The sequence below is a fragment of the Coenobita brevimanus genome, chromosome 103 (assembly GCF_032717465.1).
Source record: "Coenobita brevimanus isolate Jiangsu-jjx chromosome 103, ASM3271746v2, whole genome shotgun sequence".
NCBI classification, from domain to species: domain Eukaryota; kingdom Metazoa; phylum Arthropoda; class Malacostraca; order Decapoda; family Coenobitidae; genus Coenobita; species Coenobita brevimanus.
In genome coordinates, this window is record NC_137056.1 from 37,964,789 (window position 1) to 37,978,911 (window position 14,123).

At 39.6% G+C, this 14,123-nt stretch overlaps 1 protein-coding gene and 1 non-coding gene across 3 annotated transcripts in view; one reads left to right on the plus strand and one right to left on the minus strand.

Moving 5' to 3' along the window:
• Window positions 1–14,123, minus strand: part of LOC145415710 (calcium-dependent secretion activator-like) — a 495,031-nt gene that overhangs the window by 198,806 nt on the left and 282,102 nt on the right. The gene's annotated exons all lie outside the window — the stretch shown is intronic.
• LOC145415861 (5S ribosomal RNA) lies at window positions 11,887–12,005 on the plus strand. Its single transcript, XR_013900165.1, has one exon. It is a non-coding gene; the product is annotated as a 5S ribosomal RNA (ribosomal RNA).

The following is a 14,123-nucleotide window of genomic DNA, read 5'->3' on the forward strand; positions in this document are numbered from 1 at the left end:
CTCTACCTTCCTCAAGATCTTCGCATCATCAGCAAACAGACTTGCATAACTGTTCACGTCATCTACCATATCATTTACGTAAATCAGGAACATTACTTGTGCTAACACCGAGCCCTATGGGACTCCACTTGTTACTTCCCTCCGTCCTGACATCACATCCTTTATTACTGTCCTCATTTGTCTGTCTCTCAAAAAGTCTCTCATCCATTCCAGGAGATTGCCCTTCAGTCCTCCTATATGCTCTAGTTTCCACATTGGTCTCTTATGGGGTACCTTGTCGAAGGTCTTCTCCAAATCTAAATACACATAATCCATCCAACCATCCCTCTCCTGTAGCACATCAATTGCTCTTGAGTAAAAGCTCAACAAGTTGGAAACACATGACCTTCCACTTCTGAATCCAAACTGACTTTCAGCCAAAATATTAATCTCTTCCAGATATTTTATCCATCTATCTTTCAGGATTCTCTTGCACAAATTTGCGACCATGCTGGTTAGGGACTCTGATCTATAATTCAGGGTACCACATTTGCCCTCTTCCATTCTTGAGGCACTTTCCCCTCTTCCAGAGAACACACAGGTAAACCGTAATCTTATCTGCCAGTTGTTCTCTGCATTCCTTCAGTACCCAATTAGAGATTCCATCTGGTCCTGGGGCTTTCCTTACATCTTGGGTATCCAGTAATTTATATACTTCCTGTACTTTCTATTTTATATCTCTTATCACCACATTTCTAGTCACTCCCTCCTCTTCCACAAACTCATTTCCCTTAGTGAACACCAATTGGAAACATTTGTTCATTATTTCAACATGCATTGCCGCATCTTTATAGACCTCTCCTTCTACTTTCAGTTTGGTGATTCCTTGCTTTTGTTTCAATTTGCCATTCACAAATCTATAAAACAGTTTGGGTTCATCCTTATATTTGTCAATTATAGCTTTTTCAAAGTTCCTTTCATCCTCTCTACATATTCTTGTATATTCATTTCTAGTTCTTTCATATTCTTTATTTGTTCTGTTGTTACCTCTCTTTCTCTAGTTGTTCCACACTGTGTCTCTCTCTTTTTTTGCTATCATAAACCTTCCATTAAGCCACTCCTTTTCCCTGTTTTCTTTCCCCCTTAATCTTGGCACATATTTTTCCACTCCCAAATTATAGAGGTCTAAAAAGATATCCCACTTCCTCTGATCTCTCTTGTTTCTCTTAATTTTCTCCAATCCAAATTTTTGAAAAATTTTTACGATCCTGTAACGTTTGCTTTCCCAAATTTGTGTCTTCCCAGCCTATAAGGCTCGTGTCTTGGCACCACATTCCCTATTATCATCTGGAACTCAATGACCACATGATCACTTTTTCGTAGAGGGCACAGATATTTCATAGATTCTGTTACATCGGGTTCTTTGGTAAACAGTAAATCTAATCTTGCTGGTGTGTCCTGATCTCGGAATCGTGTCATTTCTTTGACCCACTGCATCATCACATTATTTGTTGTTATATATAATAATATAGTGCACCACGAATCTTCGCTGCCTCCTGAGTCCCATTCCTCCCAATTCATTCATTCATTCATTCATTGCCAGATGCCATGTATCCCAGGCGGGGTGGCCAAGGGCTTAGAGTTAATTGTTTTACAGGGAGGGGCACTAATCCTCCACCAACCTCACTTGACACATAGGGATGCCAACAGCATCTGGTGTTCCCAGGCGGTCACCCATCCAAGTACTAACCAAGCAACGTTGGGTCTGGTTAGTACTTGTTGTTCTTCATTGCTATCATCACTCCTCCTTCCATTTTTTCTTTTCTGTCATTTCTCCACCGTTTGTATTTATCATCTCCAATTTGGACATCAATACTTTCTCTTAACTTGGTCTCTACAAAGCACATAACATCAGATTCATGTACCCTCAAGAAATCATTGATTTCTAACCTTGCCAATATTAAACCATCAACATTAGTATATGCCACCTTCAAGTTATTTTTGTTGCTGTTTTATACCCTCTTCTCTCCGTCGGTACCACTTCCTCAATTTCTGATCCATAACTCTCCAGCAAAATACTGTCTTCTCTTCCTCTGTTCTTTGTTCATTTTTTGCCTTTGCTTCCTTTACTAACTCCTTTATTTTAGCTCTTTCTTCCTCATTTGCATCTCTCCTTATCCAAACATTTTTAAACTCTTCTTTGTCTGGTAATTTCCATGTTCTATTGATGATTTCATTTACCATTACCTGGGACTTGAAGTTTACCTTGAATGGCCTTGCCCCTACTTCCTCGTACTTTCCTAACCTAAGCACTTCTTCAATCTCTTCTTGAGTTTCGTTGTTCCCCTCCATAACTACTGATATTATTTCTTTAACCTTACTCAGATCTTCTCTTTCTCTTTCTGATCTTATTGTCATATGTTTTCCTTTTACTCCTGAAATTATTACACATTTTTTCTTATCTGCTACGTCCCTGACTAAAGATTCTCTACATCTCAATAGCCTAACCACTTCCTTCTCCACCTTTTCCTTGCTTTGTTGTTCTATAATCTCTTTCAAATTTACATATCCTTCCTCCTGAATTTTCCTCCACCCATTGTGTTGCTCCTTGATTTCCTTAATGTGCTCATCTTGCATCCTTGATTTTGATTCATAATCATCGGGTTTACTTTTCATCCTGTCCCTTTCTTCTTCCAGCCTCTTATTCTCTCTCTTGAGCTGTTTTATTTTATCTGCGGCAGATTCATTACTCACTTTTAATTCTGTGACTTCTCTTTCTAGTTTATCGCTCCGTGTGCTATCTTTCCAGTTTATTCTGTAGAATTTTGATCTCGATTTCCTGCTCTATGATCCGTTCCTGCAACCCTCTAATTGCTGCCCATACCTTTTTAACTCCTGGCCATTCCTCTCTGCTGTTTTCTCTACTACTGCTACTCTTGTTTGGTTCAGCTTAGTACTTCCATTTCCCACATCATCTTTGGAGAAGCCCGCAAAATCCCCCTCACCATTTGTAAACAAAGCACCGTCCCTTTCCACCATGATCCAACCATATGGAAACTTTCTATTTCCACTATATCTTGTACTCTTTATGACCGAAACCTCATTTTTTAAAAAACTACTATCCGACAGGACCACCACTCACGCACTCATTCACATAATCAAAATAGGCTGGTCTCCTTTTCGCCGCTGATTCAGCGATTATTTCCCCCCGATCCAGGAAGAGATCCGTCTCTGTCAGCGACCTGTGTGTGTGTGTGTGTGTGTGTGTGTGTGTGTGTGTGTGTGTGTGTGTGTGTGTGTGTGTGTGTTTTTACCTATTTGTTTACCTATTTGTAGTATACAGGAACTGAGCAATGCTCGTGTTGTCCTGTCTCCATATCCACATTTATCAAGTCTACCTTTACACACATGAATGTTTTCCTCATGCACCACCTCTCTGTCTAAGTCGTTCCAATATTTAAGTATTTATACCTAATTGTGATATACACGGAATGTACTATGCTCGTGGGTTTCCATCGCTATTTCTCAATAAGTCAAATTTGGCTTTAAACTCGTTTAAGTTTTTAGACTGGACATTCTCTTTGTCCAGGCTATTCCATAAATCTATACTTCTGTAAGGAAAGCTATATTTCTTGATATCCTTCAAGCAGCTTGACTTTTTCAATTTCATTCCGTTTCCTCTTGTTGCTCTCTTATCCCATACAAACAGATCTTCTTTGTCAATTTTATCTACTCCCACCATGGTCCTGAACACTGCAATCATGTCTCCCCTCTTTCTCCTTTCCTGTAACGAAGGCAAATCCAGTTTTTCCAGCCTCTCTCTGTATGACAGGTCTGTCAGACTGGGGACCATCTTGGTTGCTGTTCTTTGTATTCTCTCAATCTTGTTTATATCTTTCTTTTTGTGTGGGGACCACACTACCGCTGCATATTCTAACCTGGGGCGGATCATTGCCACTATCAATTTTTTCATCATCTCCTCATCCATATAATGAAATGCTACACTTATGTTACTCAAGAGTTTATAAGTCTCTCCAACTATCTTGTTAATGTGCTTTTCTGGTGACAAACTATCTTGGACCAGCACTCCCAAATCTTTCTCTTCTCTCCTTTTTGTGATTAATTCATTACCCAACAAATAATTCAGTGATGGCCTCCTGATACTTTTACCCATTTCCAATATTTTACATTTCTTTACATTAAATTTCATTTCCCACGTCCGGCTCCAATTGTGTATCCTATCCAGATCCTCCTGCAGTATTTTACAATCTTCCTCAACCTCTACCTTCCTCAGGATCTTTACATCATCAGCAAACAGACTTGCATAACTGTTCACTCCATCTACCATATCATTTACATAAATCAGGAACATTACTGGCGCCAACATCGAGCCTTGAGGGACTCCACTTGTTACTTCCCTCCATCCAGACATCCTATCCTTTATTACTGTCCTCATTTGTCTGTTTCTCAAAAAGTCTCTCATCCATTCCAGAAGTTTCCCCTTCAGTCCTCCTATATATTCTAGTTTCCACATTAGTCTTTTATGAGGTACCTTGTCAAAGGCCTTCTCTAAGTCTAAGTACACACAATCCACCCAACCATCTCTCTCCTGTACCACATCAATCGCTCTTGAGTAAAAGCTCAACAAGTTAGAAACACATGACCTTCCACTTCTGAATCCAAACTGACATTCAGCCAAAATATTCATCTCTTCCAGATATTTTATCCATCTGTCTTTCAGGATTCTCTCACACAATTTTGCGACCATGCTGGTTAGAGACACTGGTCTATAATTCAGGGGTTCTTCCCTGTTTCCTCCCTTGTAAATTGGTACCACATTTGCCCTCTTCCATTCTTGTGGTACTTTCCCCTCTTCCAATGAGCATACGATTAAACTGTGAATTTTATCCGCCAGTTGTTCTCTGCATTCCTTCAGTACCCAATTAGAAATTCCATCAGGTCCTGGGGCTTTCCTTACATCTTGAGTTTCCAGTAATTTATACACTTTCTGTACCTCCACTTTTATATCTTTTATCACAGGAACATTTCTAATCACTCCCTCCCCTTCCACAAACTCCTTTTCTTTAGTGAAAACTGACTGGAAGCATTTGTTCATTATTTCTGCTTGCATTGCCGCATCCTTAAAGACCTCTCCTTCTACTTTCAGTTTGGTGATTCCTTCCTTTTGTTTCAGTTTGCCATTAACAAACCTATAAAACAGTTTGGGTTCATCCTTGCATTTGTCTATTATACCTTTTTCAAAATTCCTTTCTTCTTCTCTACGTATTCTTGTGTATTCATTTCTTGTTCTTTTATATTCTTCCTTTGTTCTGTTGTTACCTCTCTTTCTCCAATTGTTCCACGCCTTATCTCTCTCTTTTTTTGCTATCATACACCATCTATTAAACCACTCCTTTTTCCTGTTTTCTTTCCCTCTAACTCTTGGTACAAATTTTTCCACTCTCAAATTATAGAGGTCAAGAAAGACATCCCACTTCTTCTGTATCTCTTTTGTTTCTCTGAATTTTTTCCAATCCGCATTTTCATAAAAGTTTCTCAATCCTGTAAAATTTGCTTTCCCAAAGTTGTATCTTCCCTGTCTATGAAGCTCGTCTCTTGGCTCGACGTTCCCTATTAACATCTGGAACTCAATGACCACATGATCACTTTTTCCTAAAGGACAGAGATATTTCAATGATTCTATTACATCGGGTTCTTTGATGAACAGTAAATCTAACCTTGCTGGTGTGTCCTCACCTCGAAACCGTGTCTCTTCTTTGACCCATTGCGTCATCACATTATTCATTATTATATTTAATAACATAGTGCCCCATGAATCCTCACCGCCTCCCGAGTACCATTCCTCCCAGTTCACCTCTTTACAGTTAAAGTCACCCACTAAAATCATATTATTGCTTTTCTCAACTATTTTTTGCAAATAGATAGCCATATCTGACAACATCTCATGGTATTCGTCATCCTTCCATGCTCTCGTCTTTGGGGGAACATACACTACCGCCATATCTCTCTTAACATTCTCTCCAGTTTCTAATTTCATATATATCACTGCAGCCCTGCCTTCTCCCATTTCCACAGTATCTACATTTATGTTGTTCTTCACTGCTATCATCACTCCTCCTCCCTTTTTTTCTTTCCTGTCTTTTCTCCACAGTTTGTATTTACCATCTCCCAAATGAACATCAATATCTTCTCTTAATTTGGTCTCTACAAGGCACATGATATCAGGTTCATGTTCTCTCAAGAAATCGTTAATTTCGATCCTTGTCGATATGAAACCATCAACATTAGTATATATCACCTTCAAATTATTTTTGACATTTTTAATACCCTCTTCTCTCCTACTCTCTATCCGTAAAACTTCCTCAACTTCTAATCTTTCACAGCCATCCCCCTTAGTTTCCTTCACTTCTATTTCCTTAAATACCACTTCCTTACTTTCATATCCAATACTCTCCAAAAAAAAGTATTACATTCTTCCTCTGTCCTCTTATCATTTTTTCCCTTTGCTTCTTCCTTTAATGATTTTAAAACTTCTCTTTCTTCTTCATTCAGATCTTTTCTTATTATAATATTTTCCATCCCCGCCTCTTTGCTTAATTTCCAAGTCACTTTAAGTATCTCATTTATTACACTTTCTGATGTAAACTTTACTCTCACTGGTCTTGTTTCCCCTTTCTTATAAGGCCCTATCCTCCTTACTTCCTCAATTTCTTTTACCCACTTGTCTCCTTCGGGGTCAATCTTGCCTAATATTCCTCTCACCAGGTTCATGTCTCTCTCCAGTCTTACGAACCTAACCTTTTCTTCCTCTTCCCTGCTTCCAAATACTACCACACATTTGTTCCTTTCTACAGTTTCTCTCACTATTTTCTCTTTTTTCTTCAGTATTTTCACTACATTTTCTTCCATTTTTTTTCTTGTTCATTTCCCTTTCTTCTTGGATGATCTCTCTTAAACTGACCACTTCTTTCTGTTCTTCTTCTACATGTGCCCACTTTGCCTTATGCTCTTCTAATACATTACTCACCTTCTCCGTTTTATTAGTACTCTCTTCTAGTTTCCTCCTCAATTCAACATTTTCCCGCTTCAAATTCCTAATCTCTTCATTCTCTGTTTCATTGGATTGGATCAGACTCTGTATGGTACTATACGTATTTTCAGATACATCTTTTATCACTAGATTCTCTACTTTCTTTTCAAGTTCACTAATCCTCATAATTAATGTTTTAACCAGGTCCATGACATTGGTATTTGTATCAAATCCTTGAAATTCAAGTCCCTCATTGTTTACGTTTTCGGCCATGTTTAATGTAAAGTACCAAAACAGCTGTTACCGAAAAAAACTACAAACATTCATGTATACTATAGCCAATAAATCTTTACGTTTTTGGTAGTCTATTAACTTTCATTATTTTAAATTTAAGACAAGACCTTAGGAGACAGGACAGACAAAATTCCTGAAACTACTTAAGGTTAGGAGCGATGGCTGGGACGTCTGCTCTCTCCGGCTGTTCGTTCGTGTGTGTGTGTGTGTGTGCGTGTGTGTGTGTGTGTGTGTGTGTGTGTGTGTGTGTGTGTGTGTGTGTGTGTGTGTGTGTGTGTGTGTGTGTGTGTGTGTGTGTGTGTATTTACCTATTTGTACTATACAGGAATTGAGCTAAGCTCGTGTTGTCCTGTCTCCATATCTACATTTATCTAATCTAGTTTTAAACACATGAATGTTCTTTGCCTGCATCACCTCCTCATCTAAGTCATTCCAAATCCTTATGCTTCTATTCGGGAAATTGAACCTTTTAAGATTATTAAGACATCTGCTTTTTCTCAACTTGAAGTCATGACCTCTTGTTCTTCCATCATCCAACACAAAACGATCCTTTCTATCGACTCTTTCAAATTCTCTTACATTTCTAAACATCGAGATCAAGTCACCTCTTTCTCTTCTCTCACGCAGCATTGGTAACTTCAGTTTTTCCAGTCTCTCCTCGTAGGTGAGTTCCTTTAAACATGGTATCACAATGGCCACCCCTTATGGGATTGTGGCATCTGGCAATAGACAGATAGATCAATCCTTGGTGCCATCCGTTGAACCCTCTCTAGTTTATCAGTATGCTTCTTCAAATGAGGTGACCATACCACAGCCACATACTCTAGCCTTGGTCTTATCATGGTCACTATCAACTCCCTCAGCATTTCCTCATCCATATAATTCAAAGCCACTCTCATATTGGTCAGTAATCCATAAGTTCCTCCAATGATTTTGTTTATATGTTGTTCTGGTGACAAGTCATCCTGAATAGTCACTCCCAAGTCTTTCTCATCTGTTTTCTTACAAATTATCTCATTGCCCATTTTATATGTCCAGTGCAGTCTTTTTTCACTCATTCTCATTTCTAATACATGACACTTCATGGTATTAAAATCCATTTTCCAAGTCTGGCTCCAACCATGGAGTTTGTCCAAGTCCTCTTGCAGTTCTTTACAACTACCAGTACCTTTAATATGTTTCATGATTTTAGCATCATCTGCAAACATACTCATGTAACTATTTAAACCCTTTGGTAAATCATTTACGTAAATTAGAAACATTATTGGGGCTAAGACAGAGCCCTGGGGTACTCCCTAGTCACGTTTCTCCACTGTGAAACCTTATCTCTTGTAACTGTTCTCATCTGCCTTCCTATCAAATAATCTTCCACCCACTTTAATACTTTCCCATACACCCCTCCAAAGGTCTTCAACTTCCACAGCAGTCAAATGCTTTCTTTAGGTCAAGATAGATGCAATCCGCCCATCCCTCTCTCTCTTGTATGACATCTATTACCCTACTGTAGAAACTTAATAGGTTAGTAACACATGATCGTCCTTCCATAAAACCAAATTGTCTTGGTGTTAGCACTTCATTTTCTTCTAAATACTTTATCCATCTTTTTCTAATATTTTTCTCGCAGATTTTACAAACAATACTAGTAAGTGGATCTTCTCTATCTCCTCCCTTGAAGATTGGCACAATACTTGCTCTTTTCCAATCTTTAGCTACCTGTCCATTTTCCAGCGAAGTCTTAATGATGACATAAACAGGCCACACTAACTGGTCTGCACATTCCTTCAGGATCCATCCGGACACACCATCTGGTCCCATTGCTTTTCTTACATGCATATCCCTCATCAGCTGCAGCACCTCATTCACATCCACTGTAATTTCTGCCATTCCTGTCACCCTGGGTTCTATTTCAGGTTCCTTAAATTCCTCTTCCAGCACACAGAATGACTGCAGTTTGTTGTTCATTATTTCACACAATTCTTCTTCTCTTTCATAGGTTTCATCTCCATCCCTCAATTGTATTATACTGTCCTTAACTTTCATTTTACCATTCACAAACCTATAAAATAATTTTGGCTCCTTTTTACATTTAGTTACAATATCTTTTTCATATTTCCTTTCTTCTTCTCTCTGCACCCTTACATATTCATTTCTTACCTGCTTGTACTCCTCCCAAGCCCTTTCACTATACCTTCTTCTCACTTTATTCCATGCTCTTTTTCTTGCCTCATATGCCACTCTACATCTGTTGTTAAACCATTCTTTCTTCCTTTCCATAGCTGTGGAAAATTTTGGGATATATTTAATAACTCCTGTTTTATACACTTCTATCAGAAACTCATATTTCTCGTCAACATTTGTGATCATATTCATTTTATTCCAGTCTACATTTTGGAATAGTTCCTCAGGGAAGGAAAGTCTGCCTTCCCGTAATTGCATCTATTTTTCCTGTGTTTTTCATCCCTTTCTCCTTCCCTTACTCCCACCACTTCCATCTCAATAACCAGATGATCACTTTTACCAAAGGGGCATTGGTAGGTTATGTTCTTCACATCATTGGGTTCTTTGTGAATACTAAGTCAAGCCTTGATGGTTCATCGTCACCCCTAATTCTTGTATTTTCTTTAATTATTTGGGTTAACATGTTTTCCATCACCAATTCCATTAATTTATTTCCCCATGATTCCTCATTGCTCCCAGCATCCATACTTTCCCAGTCCACTTCTCCATAATTAAAATCTCCCATTATTATTATTCTATTTCTTTGTTCAAGTATCATCTTTAGTTTAATAATGGATTCTCTTATTAACTGCTCATAATCTTCTTTTGTCCATGACCTAGTTTTGGGAGGCATATAAAATACTATTACATCTATTTTTTCTCCATAACTGTCAGGTCACTTTACACTCCCTCTTCTGTCTTCATTCCTTCATTCTTTCCTCTTCCTTCTGCCTGTGGGTGACTACACTGAGTGACAAGCCAAATGGTTTCCTGTACACAAGGAAACCATTTACTATGCTGGGTGGTAACCATATAACCAAATTTTGGCGCCTGGTGGTTTAGTGGGTAATTATTGTGCTCCAGTCGGATTGAGCCGATGAAGGTTTATATCCAATGGGTGGTTGGGGTTTATTGCTCACGTAATGCCACTCAGGGATGAGTGAGGTTGGTCACTCTCATCTTAAATGTCAGGACCAACTGCCTAGCCCCAGGCTCCTAAGCTCCTCATGGGGCAATGTAAGATTGGATGATGGATGGATGAACTGTCTTCTATTTCAACTCCATAAAGTTCAGCTATGGTATTTTCAATTTCTATATTTTTTGCTCTTAGGTCACTGCAGGTTAAAATCATTATACCTCCCCCAAACTTGCTTTCTCTATTTTTCCTCCAAATATTATAACTGTTCCATCAAAATAATTTAGTATCAACATCTCGGGGCATTTTAGTCTCCACCAAGCAAACAATTTCAGGTTTCTTTTCATTTATATAGTTTCCAATATCCCCTTTTTTTGCATATTAACCCATCCACATTACTATACATGATACTTAGATTTACGGCACTGGCTTTATCTTTACTCATTCGTCTCTTATTCGCTGCCATATCCATACCCCTTGTTTCCCTCACTTCTGGGTCCTCACATACCACTTCCTTACTTTCATATCCATCACTCTCCAAAAAAAAGTTTTACATTCTTCCTCTGTCCTCCTGTCATTTTTTTCCTTCACTTGTTCCTTCAAAAATTTTAAAACTTCTCTTTCTTCTTCATTCAAATCTTTTCGTACTATAACATTTTCCATCCCTGCCTCTTTCCTTAGCTTCCAGGTCACTTTATCGTTTACTACACTTTCTGATAACTTAACTCTCCTTGGTCTTACTTCCCCTTTCTTATACGGCCCTATCCTCCTTACTTCCTCAATTTCTTTTTCCCACTTGTTTCTTTCGGGATCGATCTTGCCCAATATTTTTCTCACTTGATTCATGTCTCTCACGAGTCGCACGGATCTAACCTTTTCTTCCTCCTCCCTATTTCCAAATATTACCACACATCTGCTCCTTTCTACAGTTTCTCTCATTACTTTCTCTTTTTTCTTCAATATTTTCACTACATTTTCTTCCATTTTTTTGTTGTTCATTTCCCTTTCTCCCTGAATGATTCCCTTAAGCTAACCACTTCTTTCTGTTCCTCTTCCACATGTGCCCACTTTGCCTTTTGCTTTTCTAATACACTACTCACCTTATCCGCTTTGTTACTGCTCTCTTCTAGTTTTCTCCTTAATTCGATATTTTCTCATTTCAAATTCTCAATCTCATGGTTCACCATCTCATTGGCCTGTATCTGACTCTGTATAGTGTTTTCTGTATTTTCAGGCATGTTTCTTGATACCAGATCCTCCACTTTCTTTTCTAATTCACTAACCCTCATGATCAGTGTTTTAACCAAATCCATTACACTTGTTTCCTTGTCAAAACCTGGAAATTCAGGTCCCTCAATGTTTCCATTGTCGGCCATGTTTAAGGTTTGATACAGTACTGAACAGCTGTTACCGAAATTCCTATAAACATGCCAACGGCCATACCACGTTGAGTACACCGCTTCCCATCCGATCAGCGAAGTTAAGCAACGTTGGGTCTGGTTAGTACCTGGATGGGTGACCGCCTGGGAACACCAGATGCTGTTGGCATCCCTATGTGTCAAGTGGGGTTGGTGGAGGATTAGTGCCCCTCCCTGTAAAACAATTAACTCTAAGCCCTTGGCCACCCCATTTGGGATACATGGCATCTGGCAATGAATGAATGAAAATTTATGTGTACTCATCGACAATAGCTCTTTACATTTTTGGTGATCTATATTAATTTACATTACTTTACACTTTAGATAAGACTAAAGGAGACAGGACAAACATAATTCCTGAAAACTACTTAAGGTCTGCAGCAGTAGTTGTGAGGCAGCTGAGACACGTCCGATCGCTCTGACTGCTCCTGTGTGTGTGTGTGTGTGTGTGTGTGTGTGTGTGTGTGTGTGTGTGTGTGTGTGTGTGTGTGTGTGTGTCTTTCTCTCTCTCTCTCTGGGAGGGTGGGGGTAAGGTGGAGTTCGCTGGTGAACTATGCAAGCCCTGCTTGGGCTACTAACCTCATTAAAACATACTACAAGACTCTACAGACCATACAGAACAAGGCCCTAAAAACAATCACAGGCTGCACAGCTACAACACCCACAGACCACCTACATCAAGTAACCAAAGTCCTCAAAGTCAAGGATCATGTAGACATGAGAGGTACCCAAATTCTCGCTGCAGCCTCCACAAACCCACAACATGCACTACACTACATGGCAGCACATCCACACACACCAAGAAACATCAAATTAATACCCAGCACATGATATCATACACTAATACTGTCTTCTCTCTCCCCTTGCCTGCCTCAAACCAGCTTCCAGAAGCATATCCATACTCAAATCACTTGCCGCTCCTTTCAGTCACTCAAAGACGACACACGGCTGCACGAACGGCCTCCTGATATCCACCTTTCTGAATCCTACCTCCCTCGTGAGGACAGGGTCCTCCTGGCCAGGCTGAGATGTGGGCATCATCCAGCCCTCTTGAGTTATCAGAAGAGGCTGGATGACTCTGTCGCTGATGCCTGTCCAGGATGTAACACAACATCCCATGGTATTAAGCACATTATGGAAGACTGCACTGCATACAATCACCTATGCCATCAATACAAAACATACACTCCTTGAAAGCTATGTGGGAAACCACGGTCTCACCCGTGGCCTTCCTTAGGGACTCGGGGCTGTTTGGCTAGACTGCCTAGGGAACAACTACTACTACTACTACCTCCCAGCCATATCGCACCTGCCAATTATGCCCAGTTATGTCCGTCCTGAGCTTATGTCAAAACATTCCAATGCCCCTCATTTATGGGTTAAACCACTTGAAACAACCCAAGCTGGCCTTGAACTCCTCCTCAGCATCCATTGCTACTTGCCCCTAAGATTGTTTCACAGATCAAGAGGCTTTGTACAAATGCTACTACGAGGCAAGGGATGCTTTATTCGGTGAAGTTCATTAACCAACAGTACTAGTGAGTGCAAAAATGTGTAATGGATGCAAGAGCTTATAGAGGTTGGAGGAGTGGACTTTCTGACCAGTACTTGGTGGTGGCCAGAATCAAGGTCCAATTAGGATGGAGAAATTGAAGAAAGGAGGGATGGGAAGAAGGAGTACATTTGTAAGGAGAGTGGAAAGGTTACAAAAGGATGAGAAAAAGGCAGAGTATAAGAGAGAAGTGGAAGAATGATTGGGCAAATATGAATTGAAGCAGATGGGGGACATGGAAGGTGTGTGCAGGATATTTACAGAAGAAATATGTGCAGCATGTGATGTGGTGTGTGGGATGAAGAGAAGACAGAGGGGTGTGCAAGGAACAGCATGGTGGAATGAAGAGGTGAGACAGGCTGTGGCACAAGAGAAGAAAGCATATAATGAATGGATGAGAAATAAGGGCATGGAAGAAATTGAAAGGTGGAAGAGAGAGTTATATGTAGAAAGAAAGAGAGGTGAAAAGATTAGTAAGAGAGAGTAAGAAGAGAGCAGATGAGGAATTTGGAAGGAACTTGAGTGTAAAGTGGAGGGACTGTAAGAAAATGTTCTGGAAAGAGATGAAAAGAGTAAGACAGGGTGGACGTGAAGTTAGCAGGGGAGTGAAATATAAAAATGGTAGATTACTAGTGGAGAAGGGAGAAAAAGTGAGCAGATGGAGAGAACACTTTAAGGAATTGCTGAACATAGAGG